Source organism: Oncorhynchus mykiss, chromosome 4 (assembly GCF_057628025.1).
Source record: "Oncorhynchus mykiss isolate SJ-2025 chromosome 4, ASM5762802v1, whole genome shotgun sequence".
In the NCBI taxonomy this organism is placed as follows: Eukaryota; Metazoa; Chordata; class Actinopteri; order Salmoniformes; family Salmonidae; genus Oncorhynchus; species Oncorhynchus mykiss.
In genome coordinates, this window is record NC_143025.1 from 69,510,001 (window position 1) to 69,527,194 (window position 17,194).

Below are 17,194 nucleotides of genomic sequence, written 5' to 3' on the forward strand. Positions count from 1 at the left end.
TCTTAGACCAGGTCATTCACAGGACAAGTGGACAGTATACAGTTGAAGTCGAAAGTTTACATACACCTTAGCCAAATACATTTAAACTCAGTTTTTCACAATTCCTGACATTTAACCCTAGTAAAAAGTCCCTGTCTTAGGTCAGTTAGGATCACCACTTTATTTTAAGAATGTGAAATGTCAGAATAATAGTAGAGAGAATGATTTATTTCAGGTTTTATTTCCTTCATCACATTCCCAGTGGGTCAGAAGTTTACATACACTCAATTAGTATTTGGTAGCATTGCCTTTAAATGGTTTAACTTGGGTCAAATGTTTCAGGTAGCCTTCCACAAGCTTGCCACAATAAGTTGGGTAAATTTTGACCCATTCCTCCTGACAGAGCTGGTGTAACTGAGTCAGGTTAGTAGGCCTCCTTGCTCGCACACACTTTTTCAGTTCTGCCGACAAATGTTCTTTGGGATTGAGGTCAGGGCTTTGTGATGGCCACTCCAATACTTTGGCTTTGTTGTCCTTAAGCCATTTTGCCACAACTTTGGAAGTATGCTTGGGGTCATTGTCCATTTGGAAGACCCATTTGCGACCAAGCTTTAACTTCCTGACTGATGTCTTGAGATGTTGCTTCAATATATCCACATAATTTTCCCGCATCATGAATCCATCTATTTTGTGAAGTGCAACCAGTCCCTCCTGCAGCAAACCACCCCCACAACATGATGCTGCCACCCCCGTGCTTTACGGTTGGGATGGTGTTCTTCAGCTTGCAAGCCTCCCCCTTTTCCCTCCAAACAAAACAATGGTCATTACGGCCAAACAGTTCTATTTTTGTTTCATCAGACCAGAGGACATTTCTCCATGTGCAGTTGCAAACCGTAGTCTGGCTTCTTTATGGCGGTTTTGGAGCAGTGGCTTCTTCCTTGATGAGCGGCCTTTCAGGTTATGTTGATATAGGACTCGTTTTACTGTGGATATAGATAATTTTGTACCGGTTTCCTCAAGCATCTTCACAAGGACTTTTGCTGTTGTTCTGGGATTGATTTGCACTTTTCGCACCAAAGTACGTTCATCTGTAGGAGACAGAACGCGTCTCCTTCCTGAGCGGTATGGCGGCTGCGTGGTCCCATGTTGTTTATACTTGCGTACTATTGTTTGTACAGAGGAACGTGCTACCTTCAGGCTTTTGGAAATTGCTCCCAAGGATGAACCAGACTTGTGGATGTCTACAAAAAAAATTCTGAGGTCGTGGCTGGTATCTTTTGATTTTCCCGTGATGTCAAGCAAAGAGGCACTGAGTTTGAAGGTAGGCCTTGAAATACATCCACAGGTACACCTCCAATTGACTCAAATTATGTCAATTAGCCTATCAGAAGCTTCTAAAGCGATGACATCATTTTCTGGAATTTTCCAAGCTGTTTAAAGGCACAGTCAACTTAGTGTATGTAAACTTCTGACCCACTGGAAATGTCATACAGTGAATTATAAGTGAAATAAACAATCTGTAAACAATTGTTGGAAAAATTACTTTTGTCAAGCACAAAGTAGATGTCCTAAGCAACTTCCCAAAACTATAATTTGTTAACAAGATATTTGTGGAGTGGTTGAAAAATGAGTTGTAATGACTTCAGCCTAAGTAAGTGTATGTAATCTTCCGACTTCTACTGTAGATGATTGTGACAAACACTGAATTCTGTGAATTCATACGTTAAACCACAATGGAAATCTCCCATCTCAGTTAAGTTATATGACAGGTACTTTTCCCAAATTAGACGTTGTTCCATCATAACAAGCAGACTTTAAATACAGCCTTAAAGAGAGAGCGTGGCAGAGTACATGGGCTATTTCCCTCCCTCTTTCCACATGGTGCTGAGCTAAAACGCTATTCTAGCAGCTTCTAAATGAGCCGCCACATCTAGCCAGCAGAGTGTGAAAATAAGCACTTTTAAAGGGAACATCTGGTTCTTAGCTGTGGACCTGAAAATAGATTTACTGTAAATTGATTAGCAGCGCATGTATATGAAAAAAACCACTAGAACACATAGGGATTTCATTTATCTCTCTCTTGTTTGAAGACAGCCACGATATCCTCCTTTGAAGGATCAGCAATAGTGAGACTGCATGGACAGGTTACAGAGAGTGTGTTCATGCAATGCAAATTCAATTCAATGGATCTTTTGTTAGTCAGTGGATACATTCTGTGCCAAGGCAGTGCTCCATCAAATAAACAATCTGACCACGTAACATTGTTTACAAGATGTCTGTTTAAAACTAGTCTGACAGTTTAGTTCCATGATGTCACATCTCACTCTCATCAAAAACATCTACTCACAACAATTTGAGTCAGTCAGATACAATAGTCGTCTCTGACAAAGAGAGCGTTCTGGCAGCTTGATATTTTCAGAGCCGGTGACAGATGACAATATGACTTTCCTTGGTAGAGCTGATCTGTAGAGACAGGAAGATCATTCAGACAGTCACTTTCCAATCCGGTAAATGTGTCTGAGAGCTTGTTTCATGTTAGTGTATGTGTGAGATCGGTGGCGAGTTACAGGCTCCCGATGCGGAGTGTGTGTGTATGTGTGTTTGTGTGTGTCCTGGCAGCAGACAGCTGGGACTGGTGTGTGTCTGCCTGGGAGGTGGAGATGAGTGGTGACAGCTCAGTTCAGGTTGCTGTATCACCCCCGTCTGACGGTGAGGGGATTGTGGAATAGAGCTCTGTCCAGTAGATGAGGCTCTGGCTCACTCCAGGTACCTTGGATCAGCACATTAACGCAGAGTTTCCCTCTGCGTTGTCGGGCGATGTGTGAATTCATGCAAAGATTGCTGCTCCGCTTAAGAAGTGTGTTCAAAGTTTCACCTTGGGATGATGTTGCCCCCTAGACACTGATAAGGGGTCACTTTTGCATTCTTCTCCCTAATGGTCTAAGGTCAGGATTAGGGAGGCAAACTGATCCTAGATCTGTACCTAGAAGCAACTTCTAGCCAGAGCTAAGGCAAAAGCAGACAATGTCCCTCCCTGTGTTGCATACAACTCATGAACATGAGACTGGGTTCCCTCTGTGTACAATAACATTCCAGCTCAGATGATTTATCTATCTCCAGTAGTCTATAGCCTCAGACAGACCCACACCACACAGAGCAAGACAGTGCTCCATCAGCAATGGAATGGAAAGCAGCAGCAGCATTAGCAGGGCAGTATGTGGATCTGAGCTGACTTATCATGGAACCCATCACACATTAAACCTTATCCACCAATCAATCACCCTCAGGGTCAGGTTTATGTTCTATCACTAGGGCTTTATCTTACATAGGCCTAATGCCATTAAAATACTTCCTAGACTGTTATACTTCAGACTCTTCTGCCGAGAGGGCACTGGGAATGTATAAAACAATTAATGACATTCCTTTACATACATGGACAGTGAGGTGAAGAGAGGAAAGTATAGGGAGGGTTTTGTTGGAGCTGGAACAGACATTGTTTCCTAAAAATACTCCTTCTTGATGCATTACCAAAGGACCAGTGTGCGCATACCTCCTAGTTAAGCAAATGGCTCAGGTACATTAGTGGTGGAATAATGCACGTTGTTCAGGAGAAGAGTTTACTAAAAAAAAGGTAATTCTGAGGGAGGTAGAGATTGAGGCTGAGGCCCTGATGTGATCTGCATTGGCATGTGTGTGTGTGTGTGTGTGTGTGTGTGTGTGTGTGTGTGCGTGTGTGTGTGTGTGTGTGTGTGCTGTGAGTGGTGGCTAGGTAGTGAAGGCTTTCTGGACACTTGTCCCCCTAATGGTGAGTCCATATCAACATATCAAACATTGTGAAGGGTGTATGTCAGCCTAGCCTTTTGGGGGCCCTAAGCAAAAATCTTGACAACGGAGATAATTTCTTGCAATTATACACATTTTGCCATGGGGCTGTCATGGTTCCACCTGTCACCAGAGGGCGGCAGACACCGCCTTAGAGACTATAATGACAAAGGTATTTTCAGTTACTAATTATGATTTCCTTTTAGAGAGGTGTGATTTCTGTTACCCTTTGCAGAAGCTTGATTCATTTGCCTTGTGCGTTTGTCTCCTGAGAGAGTTATCAAGTCATAGTGTTTGTTGTTTTCCCTAGTTTTACTTTGTACCTACTGTTGAACTTTTTCCAAGTAAAGTATTTACGTTTATTCTAAACCAAAGGTTCCTAGTCTGGTTCTCTTCTCTGCTCCTGTATCCTACCTCACCACGTCACAGCAAGCTTCTGCCCCAACAAGGACCCAGCACAGATCGACCAGATCAAGAACGCTATAACCCACCAAGGAGTCCTGCTGGGGCAGGAGCAAGAACAATTCCAAATATGAGTGACTCTCTAGGCACTTACCGACTCCCTCCAACCACTCCAACCCAGGAGTCTCAGCGCCCAGTAGATCCCCAATGGAACCTGCACCGGGAACCAAGGAGCCCAGCCCCTGAGCAGTATTACGGCTACCCAGGAAGATGCAAGAGGTTCCTCACTCAGTGCTCTCTGGATTTCAAGCTACAGCCCTCCTTGTTTCACACCGATCAGGTCAAGATCATCGCTTTACTCTCGAGCAAAGCCCTGGCTTGGGCAACGGCGGTGTGGGAACAGCAGCCACCATCCTGCAGCTCCATATCAGCCTTCACTTCTGAGTTGGGCGAGTCTTCGACCACCCAGTCGACTGAGCCATAGAGCTCTTACCCAGCTCCACCCCTCCCCGGGAACGTCTTTACTCCCTCTCGGACCCTGAAGTAGCAGCCATGGACGACTACATTTGGAAGTTGATGGAGGCGGGCGTCATTTGTTACTCAACTTCTCCAGCCTGCGCAAGCTTCTTCTTCGTGGGAAAGAAAGATGGGGGTTTGTGTCCTTGCATTGATTACCCAGGGCTGAACAGGATTACGATTAAGAATCGTTACACCCTACCACTGATGTCCTTTGCCTTGGATCTGGCCCAAGGAGACTGATTTTTCACCAAACTGGACCTCTGCAACACTGACAATCTGGTGAGAATCAGGGAGGGAGATTAATGGAAAACTGCCTTTAACACCCCTAGTGGCCACTATGAATATTTAGTCATGCAATTCGGATTATCAAACTCACCAGCAGTCTTCCAAGCATTGGTCAATGACACTCTTAGGGACACGTTGAATCATTTCGTCTTTGTTTACCTTGACGACATCCTGATCTTCTCCAAGACCCTTCCAGAACACATCCTGCACGTCTGCTAAGTCCTGAGACACCTCCTGCAGAATCAGCTATACATCAAAATAGAGAAGTGTGAGTTACATGTTTCCCAAGTCTCCTTCCTGGGATACATTATCCCGTAAAGGTTAAGGTCATCACCGACTGGCCCCGTCCCGCTTCACTCAAACAAGTTCTGCGGTTCATCGGGTTTGCCAATTTTTCCAGAATTTTTTTCGCAACTTGGTGCTGTGGCTGCGCCTCTCACGGCCCAAACCCATCAATCCCGGATCCATTTTTGCTCGACCCCCCGAGGCTGACAGGGCATTCGAGGAGCTCAAGGGATGTTTCACCTCTGGACCTATCCTCGCTCATCCTGACCCTTTACAGCGAAAAAGGGGGATCAAGAAACTGCACCCATGTGGCTTTTTCTCCAAGCGGTTTTCGCCAGCGGAACACAACTACGATGTAGGCAACTGGGAGCTCTTGGCAGTTAAGTGAGACAGCCGACTTCATGATTAACCATGTCTTTTCGACTACATGGACTCTCCCAGGACATTGTCTCAGACCGTGTCCCCCAGTTCATCACGTGGTATTGGAAAGCCTTCTGCTCCCTGTTGGGGGTATTGATGGGTCTCTCCTCTTGGTTCCACCCACAGTCGAATGTGCAGACTGAGCGGGTCAACCAGGAGCTGGAGAATTTATTCTGCTGTTTTGTCTCCCTTCAGGCCACCAACTGGAACAAGTTCCTCTTCTGGGCCAAATATGCTCACAACACACTGCTGAACTAGTCCACTGGACTGTCTCCATTTGAGTGCCAGTTTGGGTTCGGGGCACCCTGCAGTACCTGGTGGACTGGAAGGGCTATGGACCCGAGGAGCGGGTGTGGGTACCTGCCCGGGACATCCTGGACCCGGGACTTGTTCGGGACTTCAACCTACTACGAGGTGATTGCCCTGGCTCCCCGGCTGGAGCCGCTCCTAGAAGGGGTGTGCTGTCATGGTTACACCTGTCACCAGAGGGCGACAGAGACTGCCCTAGAGAATATGACACGTGTTTTCAGTTACTAATTAAGATTTCCTTTTAAAGAGGTGTGTTTTCAGTTAGCCTTTGCAGAAGCTTGATTTGTTTGTAGTGTGCGTTTGTCTCCTAATGAGTTATTAAGTCATAGTGTTTGTTGTTTTCCGTAGTTTTACTTCGTACCTACTGTTGAACTTTTCAGAGTAAGTTATTGAGGCACGTTTATTCTAAACCACTGATTCCTCGTCTGATTCTCTTCTCTGCTCCTGGGCCCTACCTCTCCACGTCACAGGGGCAGAGAGATATTTTGCCATTTTAGAGCTAATTTCCTGCAATTCTCCACATTTTGCCACGATTTATGCCATGTTATGATGATATGTGAGCGAGAGTGACAAGCAAAATCAGTGGGCGTTCCCTGGAGGTCAGGGCCCCTGGGCATGTGCCCTGCATGGCCGTTCGGTAATTCGACCATGATTACTTGTCACGACTCCGACCGAAGGTGGCTCCCCTTCCCGTTCGGGTGGCGCTCGGCGGTCGTCATCGCCGGCCTACTAGCTGCCACTGATTATTTCCTCCCCCTCCTTATGTGTTTATTGAGTGCACCTGTTTTGAGTTGGGTATAATTAGTGAGGCTTTATTAGTCAGCTGGCCCGCCTGGTTCCTTGTGCAGGATTAATTATTGTGACCTTCTGTTTTGTGTAAACTTGTGTGCACGTCTGTGGGTTACGTGTTTTTTCCATTTCGTGGGTTTTTGCTGGACAGTTTAAGTCCCCCTGTTTGGGGCGTTTGTTGTGTTATACGCCCGGTGTTTTCGTGGGGTTGGCTTATGTTCGCCGTTTTTGTGCATTAAAGTAGCACTCCCCTGAACTCTCTGCTTCCAGCGCCTGACTTCTCACCCACTACACTCAGAACGTTACATTACTACAATTTTAGACAGCTGGCTAGACTAACTTACCACTATTCTGTCAACTAAATGAGTGACTGTTAGTGACTAACAAAACAAGAGAAAAAGTTGCTGATTCACAAGCAAGTTTCGAAATTGCACCTCCTGTATTCTACTATTGTAACTCTCAAAAGTAATTTGAGACCCCAACTGAGTTCATAATATATATATATATAAATACACAGTACCAGTCAAAAGTTTGGACACACCTACTCGTTCAAGGGTTTTTCTTTGTTTGACTATTTTCTACATTGTAGAATGAAATAACACATATGGAATCATGTAGGAACTAGGGCTGTTGTGGGGACCGTATTACTACCACAAGGGCGGTCAAGAGTCATGACCGTTTAGTCAGGGTAATTAGGCTTCTCCAAGCTCTGATGCTGCTGCTGGTCGATAGTAGCCTACCAAACGTCCTAACTGCCTGGAACTCAGCACTCCATTGTCCCTCTAATCACTCTGACATCAATGCAAATGTGTTAAAAAATCTAATCAAACACTTCATGAGAGCCCATGAGCTCATGTTGCGCAACATTTCTATAAGCTATGCAATTGCGGGAGAAAACAGAGTGATGGCCTCTAATAAAAAGACGAGGATCCCATCAGCTTTCTATAGGCTAGGCCTACTAAATTTATTTATCAACCTTCCTAATATGAAGCACATTGCTTCTCTTTACAACAGGAGTATACTACCTGGCTGTCTACCTGGCTGGCATGAAAATGTTTTGAAACAGGTGCATGATAATGGTCCAAATCAAAACAAATGTCACACATACAGTGCCTTGCGAAAGTATTCGGCCCCCTTGAACTTTGCGACCTTTTGCCACATTTGCCAACCTGATGGAGTCTGCAAAAGACCTGAGACTGGGACGGAGATTTGTCTTCCAACAAGACAATGATCCAAAACATAAAGCAAAATCTACAATGGAATGGTTCAAAAATAAACATATCCAGGTGTTAGAATGGCCAAGTCAAAGTCCAGACCTGAATCCAATCGAGAATCTGTGGAAAGAACTGAAAACTGCTGTTCACAAATGCTCTCCATCCAACCTCACTGAGCTCGAGCTGTTTTGCAAGGAGGAATGGGAAAAAATTTCAGTCTCTTGATGTGCAAAACTGATAGAGCCATACCCCAAGCGACTTACAGCTGTAATCGCAGCAAAAGGTGGCGCTACAAAGTATTAACTTAAGGGGGCTGAATAATTTTGCACGCCCAATTTTTCAGTTTTTGATTTGTTAAAAAAGTTTGAAATATCCAATAAATGTCGTTCCACTTCATGATTGTGTCCCACTTGTTGTTGATTCTTCACAAAAAAATACAGTTTTATATCTTTATGTTTGAAGCCTGAAATGTGGCAAAAGGTCGCAAAGTTCAAGGGGGCCGAATACTTTCGCAAGGCACTGTATATTATTTACTATATGTAAAGACAAGATTAAATCAAAAATAGTCTGATGGGGGATAATATTAGCCTTTCACTTGTGAATGACATATTATCACTTGTGAATGATGCCCAGCTTAAGAAACAACGCCTTTTAATTTTTTATTATTTTTCATCATAGTCACACACCTCATGCAGCCTAGCCCACAGGCCTATATGTTTTAATAAGGTTTGTATCACAACTAAAGTGACTACATAACTTCTTAAAATTAAGCACATTAATCTGCTTTACAAGGGGTGTAGAGCCTAACTGGCATATATACGCAGCGAGTGAGTTTCAAATTTGGAGAAGATAATTTTCACCATAAAAATGCACCTTTATAATAAAAGCATTACATGCACAACTGCATTTGCAGTCACTTTTGATAATGGTGTTTTTCACTAATGGAACATTTGCGCTTGCTGTACTAATAGTTTATCAACATTTTAAGCTAAACGTTCTGATCTGTTGCGTCAGATACATTGCATAAAAAAGTGTTTTTGATGCTTGTGGTTGTATTAATTTGGGATCTATCATATCCCACAAATGTCCCAGACTATGTTTGGAATATTTATTTCTCGCACAGAACAGAATAGGTCGACTTATGTACTATGGGGGATAGTAGATTGACATGGGGCTAGTGCTTTTGCTGTTCGTTAGGCCTACTCATCTTGTTGGCTGACGAAAAGTAAATATGGACAGTTCTTCCAATATCTTCAATATGCACCTCGGAATTGAATAAGGACGGGCGCAGTTGCATCCCCGATGTGTCTGTCTTCACTTGTAGCCTGCGAGAAAGACCCGATCAGGTGACATAGAGCCATGTAAGTGAGAGGGCTTCGGATTGCGTAGCATACTCAGGGAGAGAAGCACAGCAGAGCGCTTTTTTAGGGTGCATTACAGCCGCAGTGAAATTCAAGGCATTATCAAGTGCTTGTCAGATTGTGAATGAGAGACGATTTGAGTGTGTACATCCTGCTTAAAGAACAAAGCAGAGCTCGTTCCTTTCAAGTAACATTTTTCAATTCATCATTAGTCTCATCATGCAGCCTTACAATGTATTTAAAATCAAAACATACAGCCTAACGTTTGTAGAACAACTTAAGTTACATTAATAACTCTAAATTAAGCATATAGGAATACCTATTTCTTTGTTAACCGCTCAACACAGAAATCCTCCTTCAAATCATTTGGAGAAAATATTTATATTTTATTCAGCTTTGTACAATTGTATTCTTCATACTACAAAATAATATAAAATAATGCCACGGAATTGTAAACAAACCTTGTCTGTTAAAATAAACTAGTGTAGCCCACAGTCATATGGCATAGCCAGATCATGACCTAACATAAAGACAACTCAGTATGCTATTCTGTTCTTCTGAAACAGACTACATTTTCTTCATATCATGTTTCTTTAGATTTATTGGATAGATTTATTGTGAAGGTGTAGGCTATTTTACATGGATTTATTAGACTTTTTTAAATGGTTTGTAGGCTATGTGTGTTCATGTTAATTAACGGTCAATTACCGTGAGAACAACCGTTATTTGCTTGACAATCACCGGCTGATTTCATGAACACCACAGCCCTAGTACAAACCAAAAAAGTGTTAAATAAATTAATATCTATTTTATATTTGAGATTCTTCAATGTAGCCACCCTTTGCCTTGATGATAGCTTTGCACACTCTTGGCATTCTCTCAACCAGCTTCATGAGGAATGCTTTTCCAACAGTCTTGAAGGAGAAGAAGGAAGAGTTCCGAAATATGCTGAGCACATGTTGGCTGCTTTTCTTCACTCTGCGGTCTAACTCATCCCAAACCATCTCAATTGGGTTGAGTTTGGGTGATTGTGAAGGCCGGGTCATCTGATGCAGCACTCCATCACTCTCCTTCTTGGTCAAATAGCCCTTACACAGCCTGGAGGTGTGTTGGGTCATTGTTCTATTGAAAAACAATGATAGTCCCACTAAGCACAAACCAGATGGGATGGTGTATCGCTGCATAATGCTGTGGTAGCCATGCTGGTTAAGTGTGCCTTGAATTTGAAAAAAATCACTGACAGTGTCACCAGCAAAGCACGCCCACATGATCACACCTCCTCCTCCATGCTTCACTGTGGGAACAACACATGCAGAGATCATCAGTTCACCTACTCTGCGTCTCACAAAGACATGGTGGTTGGAACCAAAAATCTCAAATGTGGACTCATCAGACCAAAGGACAGATTTCCACCAGTCTAATGTCCATTGCTTGTGTTTTTTTTGCCTAAGCTAATCTCTTCTTCTGGTTTCTTTGTAGCAATTAGACCATGAAGTTCTGATTCATGCAGTATCCTCTGACCAGTTGATGTTGAGATGTATCTGTTATTTGAACTCTGTGAAGCATTTATTTGGCTGCAATTTCTGAGGCTGGTAACTCTAATGAACATATCTTCTGCAGCAGAGGTAACTCTGCGTCTTCCTTTCCTGTGGCTGTCCTCATGAGAGCCAGTTTCATCATTGCGTTTTATGCTTTTTGTGACTGCACTTGAAGAAACTTTCAAAGTTCCTGAAATGTTCTGGTTTGACTGACCTTCATGTCTTAAAGTAATGATAGACTTTGTTTCTCTTTGCTTATTTGAGCTTTTCATGCCATAATATGGACTTGGTCTTTTACCAAATAGGGCTAACTTCTGTATACCCCCCTACCTTGTCACAACACAACTGATTGGCTCAAATACATTAAGAAGGAAAGAAATTCCATAAAATAACTTTTATCAAGGCAGACCTATTAATTGAAATGCATTCCAGGTGACTACCTCCTGAAGCTGGTTGAGAGAATGCCAAGTGTGCAAAGCTGTCATCAAGACAAAGGGTGGCTACTTTGAAGAATCTAAAATCTAAAATATATTTTGATTTGTATTAACACTGGTGTTCACTGGTGTTCACTGTTACTACTAATTGTTTATGTCTTCACTATTATTCTACAATGTAGTAAAATAGTAAAAAACCCTGGAACGAGTAGGTGCGTCCAAACTTTTGACTGGTACTGTATATATTTTTTTTGGGGGGGGTTATGCGCTTATGTCGCTTATGTCTAGGGCCGGCCCTGATGGGAAAGAGGGTGTTAGATTAGATGTCAGAAGGACGTGGCATGGGGCTGATGTTAGAGTGGATGAGCAGGAGTTGACAGGGTGGGAATGAGTGAGTGATGGCACCTTTTGTTAGCGAGGCCCGTTACAAGTCTGGAGGAGCTTCCAGAGGCGTATCTAGGTGATCATGCACCACAGCTGCTCTTATCCAAGGCAATACAAAATACATTGAGGAAATGGCAATGACCTCGCAGAAACATTCCTGTAGATCGACCATTTTCTCCTCCAGTGATAGTGAAGACTGGCAGTAGCCTGAGGCATATTGTATTTCACATTGACTGACTGTTACCGTATTTCAAAGCAGTTACTGACTGTTAACATATTTCAAGGCGGTTACGAACTTTTACCATATTTCAAAGCAGTTACTGGTTGTTACCATATTTTAAAGCAGTTACTGGCTGTTACCATATTTTAAAGCAGTTACTGGCTGTTACCATATTTTAAAGCAGTTACTGACTGTTACCGTATTTCAAAGCAGATACTGGCTGTTACCATATTTTAAAGCAGTTACTGACTGTTACCGTATTTCAAAGCAAAGTCCCTAAATACTGAGATTACCGTAGAATGTATTGGACATTCTCTACCGTAGTGTGAAGTGCCATATTACTTTAAGAGTAGGGGAAATGAATGCATATGACTCATATAACCTCTAGAAACTCCACAGAATCCCATAATCGTATACATTCTGACTGCAGAATGAGAAAGATATGCACACACACACACACACACACACATACTGTACACAGTGCAGCAGATTATTCATGACTACATTTTCCCCCTGCAAAGCTATTTATAGTCGGTATATCACATTGAGAACATGACACAGGGTTGACTCATTGGCAGGGTATCTGAATACTTTCCACTACAGAGGACAATGATCTGTCTGAAGGTTAAACAATTATCTAATGTTCTGACGTAGGACCATCCAAACTTAGTCCATGGACAGAGGAGTGGAGGGAATTGAGCTGATCTTGCAAAGTGTTTCGTGTATCAGAAGTGATGTGTTGGAAAGTGATGGTGCTCAAATGGTAAAACGAAACCTACTGCTCCACCCAAAGTTCCCAATAGAGGGAAGCCTGGTAAGAGCACGAGGTGCCATTTTGCTAACTGTTGCTATGGGGTTATGCAACATCAACATAGTTCAACCTAGCACAAGTAACACGGCGAAGAATAACACTCAACATAAACAAAGATGACCCAGAAAAATTACACTGTATGAAAAAGACCAGTCCACTGAAACTCATTAAAGGCCCATTGCAGTCAAAAACGTGATTCTCCTGTGTTTTATATATATTTCCACACTATGAGGTTGTAATAATATTGTGAAGTTACGAAAATGATGATAATGCCCTTTTAGTGTAAGAGCTGTTTGAAAAGATCACCTGAAATTTCAGCTGTTTTGGTGACATCACCAGGCGGTAAATTAATTAATAGACCAATAAGAACGTGAGTTCCAAACTTCTCTGCCAAAAACAGCTAGTTTTCAGTTTTCCCCTCCCCACTCAGACCAAACCCAGGCAGACCAAGCTAAATTATTGCTTGTGAAATTGCTATTTGCTAATAAGCTATTTTTGTTTATTTTTGACAATTTTAATTGAAAACAATTGACACATTGACACATGCTAAAGACACAAAAGGATAATTCCTGGCCTAAAGTAAAGTACACAGCAGAAGTACAATTTAGAGCAGCTTCTAGTGTTCAGCGTTCCAACTCCGAGCTGTATTGTCCTGTGCTCTCTCTGCACTCAGAATGTTAATCAGAAACAGCCTGTGTTCTGTTCCTACATTGTTTTCACTGGAGATTCCAGATACTATGTTCCAGAACCCTCACACAGCATTCCCAACCAGGAGGTACTGACTGACTGTGTACAACATGCCACTACAGAGGACAGACAGGAATGACTAGGAAAGACTCGCCCTAGCTCCTTTTAGGCTCAGGACCAAGAGGAACACACAAAGAATATGTATTCTGAAAGAGAGCAAGCAACACTTTCCCTGGAGGAGAAAAGCTTGGTCACCACTAGGAGCTGTTTATGGCAACATCTCACTCCTCAGATGAGTCTCAACAGAGGCCCAAGGAGGCATGGTCTTCTGTTGTGTAAGAACACATCTCTTCCACAGGCCTAGCCAACACAAAATAAATATTGCATAACTAGGACCATGAGTGTTTTTGAACACCTGACCTGACCAGGAAAAACAAGGCCCCTAGTTCCAGGCCATACTGCAACTAAGACCTAGAATTCTCCCTGGTCAAGTCCCATGTTCAGGAAAAACTCACGAAGGAGTTGACGATGACGCAACTGTGTGATGCAGAACTGTCAGCGCCTAGGCTTACTGCTCACACTATGAGGACGTGACCAACCCAATCATTCCAGGAAAAACTGGTGTAAAGTATCCATGCAAGTGGATCTCCAGAACCTTACTCTATGGTGGTTTAGTAACAGACCACCAAGCCTTACGTGGCGTGATTCCCATGCTGGATAGTGGGTTGTGAGATTGAATGTGAAAGTGAACCCTTCTGGGAAGGAGTTGAGGAGACCATATGGTGGCTATGGCAACATGCTAAACACAGGGACCGATATTGTCGACATACTAGAGTGTTTAAGAGATTCATACCGATTACACAATAGAACACATCCATCGTGTGGAGGTATGGAGGCGATCAGGATTACTCTTACACACACAACCGGAGAAGAAACCGGTTTTAACGTACTGCAGATTGGTGGAAAAAGATGTCTCAGATACGGAATAGAAAACAACAACACAAAGTCTACAATAATGTCCCTAAAGAACTGAGACAAGCATTGGGTGAATGAAAAAATCCCCCCACTCCGATAGTGAAAAATTCTGCTTTTATAGATTTCTTTCTAAAACCCAGTGTGGTGACACCCTGCATATGTACGCTATTCTACCGACATGATTAACACCCTTAAGACATTGGACAATATTGATGGGGAGATGATTATGGCTTGATGTTAAATCCCTGTATACTAATATCCTCCACCGGGGAGGCTTAGAAGCCATGGTACACCGTCTTAGTCAACGACCCACTGGTACACCGTCTTAGTCAACGACCCACTGGTACACCGTCTTAGTCAACGACCCACTGGTACACCGTCTTAGTCAACGACCCACTGGTACACCGTCTTAGTCAACGACCCACTGGTACACCGTCTTAGTCAACGACCCACTGGTACACCGTCTTAGTCAACGACCCACTGGTACACCGTCTTAGTCAACGACCCACTGGTACACCGTCTTAGTCAACAACCCACTGGTACACCGTCTTAGTCAACGACCCACTGGTACACCGTCTTAGTCAACGACCCACTGGTACACCGTCTTAGTCAACGACCCACTGGCACACTGTCTTAGTCAACGACCCACTGGTACACCGTCTTAGTCAACGACCCACTGGCACACTGTCTTAGTCAACGACCCACTGGTACACCGTCTTAGTCAACGACCCACTGGTACACCGTCTTAGTCAACGACCCACTGGTACACCGTCTTAGTCAACGACCCACTGGCACACTGTCTTAGTCAACGACCCACTGGTACACTGTCTTAGTCAACGACCCACTGGTACACTGTCTTAGTCAACGACCCACTGGTACACTGTCTTAGTCAACGACCCACTGGTACAGTGTCTTATTCAACGACCCACTGGCACACTGTCTTAGTCAACGACCCACTGGTACACCGTCTTAGTCAACGACCCCCTGGTAAACTGTCTTAGTCAATGACCCACCGGTACACTGTCTTAGTCAACGACCCACTGGTACACTGTCTTAGTCAACGACCCACTGGTACACTGTCTTAGTCAACGACCCACTGGTACACCGTCTTAGTCAACGACCCACTGGCACACTGTCTTAGTCAACGACCCACTGGTACACTGTCTTAGTCAATGACCCACTGGTACACTCCCTAGCGCTAACTGTATTGTATTGTAGCAGTACTGTACTCCATTGGGGCAGCAGGTTACGAACGTGCTACCTGTCCCCAGATTTCAGGGTCAGGACAAGACACCCTCTTTTTGACAGATGACTGACATAAGGGCATGTACGTGACAGGCTTATATGATTATGATGGTCATAATGCTTCATAACAGTGTCATAAAGTGTATTTTCTGCAAGTTGAAAAAAATACATGAGTGTAAAGAGTTGATCACAACAACAAAGACCTTAAGAAACAAACTTTCAAATGAAAGGAAACTCTTATGTAGGTGTCATAACCTGCCATAAAATAACTACCTGGTAGGTTTTGTGGGATTTGAAACTCTTATGTAGGTGTCATAACCTGACATAAAATAACGCAATAATGTCACAACACATGTAATTATATGGGTCATGACAGTGTTATGACCATATTATGACAGGTTATAACATATTATGACATGGTTAGGACACATTATAACATGGTTATGACTGTGTCATAACATGTTATGGCACTGGGCTCACCGAAACGGCTATGGTTAGTAAAATTATACCGAATTATGCAAATCTTTATGTGGGGTTGTTTGAGGAGAATTTCAGCTCTAACAATCCATTCTTGCGCAATCTCAAGCTTTGGAAACGCTCCATTGATGACATGTTCCTTCTATTCCAGGGCACAGCAGAGGAACTTCATCAATTCCACTCCTTCATCAATGCAAACAGTGAACACCTGAAATTCACGCTCACCTTTGACATTTTGATAAAGAGTGGGGTGGCTTTAGCACAGACCTATACAGGAAGCCGACGGACAGGAATTTCCTGTTCCACGAAGATAGCTTCCACTCTACACCTCGGAAAAAGAGCCCTCCTATCAGCCAATAAAGTCACATATGCAGGATCTGTAGTACACAGTGACTATGGGAAACGTCATCTGGACGAACGCTTTAGACATCGAGTTACCCAAAGGATTGGGTGCATGATGCACAGGACTGTTACAAAAATATGACCCAGGATGATAGCTTCACTACCAAACCACCCCGCCCCCTGGACCAATGAGTGCAACGCTTTCTCCAATACCCCCTACTTGGAAAATACAGTAGTTCAACCACATCATTAAGGAAACACTGGCATATCTAGAGTTTAAAGATCCCCGCGGGTAGCCTTCAGACACGCCCCCAACATCAGTCAATGGGTGGTGAGGTCTGATTTTCCACCCGTGACACGTAGCACCTTCCTAGACAATGAGCTCGACGGTGATTACAAATGTGGCCGATGTTCCCAGTGAAACTTGACGAACAAACACACAACGTTCAATCACCTGCAAGGTCATTAAGTTCATCACGTGTCCTACCAAATAATGTGGTATACCTGATCAAGTGTGTGATCTATGCTACGTAGGGAAAACTAAAGGAGCTCTGAAAACAAGGATAGCAGATCTCAGGAGTAATATCAGGACCCTTGATCAGAGAAACCCTGTGGCTGCCCACTTCATGGAGGCTCGTCACAACATCAGCTCTCTGAAAGACATTGGTATGGAACATGTTAAGCCTTCTAAGAGAG

At 43.4% G+C, this 17,194-nt stretch overlaps 1 protein-coding gene across 3 annotated transcripts in view; it reads right to left on the reverse strand.

Annotated features, from left to right (window-relative positions):
* The window catches only part of rcan2 (regulator of calcineurin 2), a 125,450-nt gene that overhangs the window by 23,878 nt on the left and 84,378 nt on the right, over positions 1-17,194 (reverse strand). Inside the window, exon 1 of one of the 3 annotated variants that reach the window (XM_090232887.1) lies at positions 2,327-2,645. The exons of the other annotated variants lie outside the window; for them this stretch is intronic. The gene's annotated coding sequence lies outside the window, so the exon portion shown is untranslated. Of the gene's footprint in view, positions 1-2,326; positions 2,646-17,194 lie in introns of those variants that run through there. 3 annotated transcript variants of the gene reach the window in all.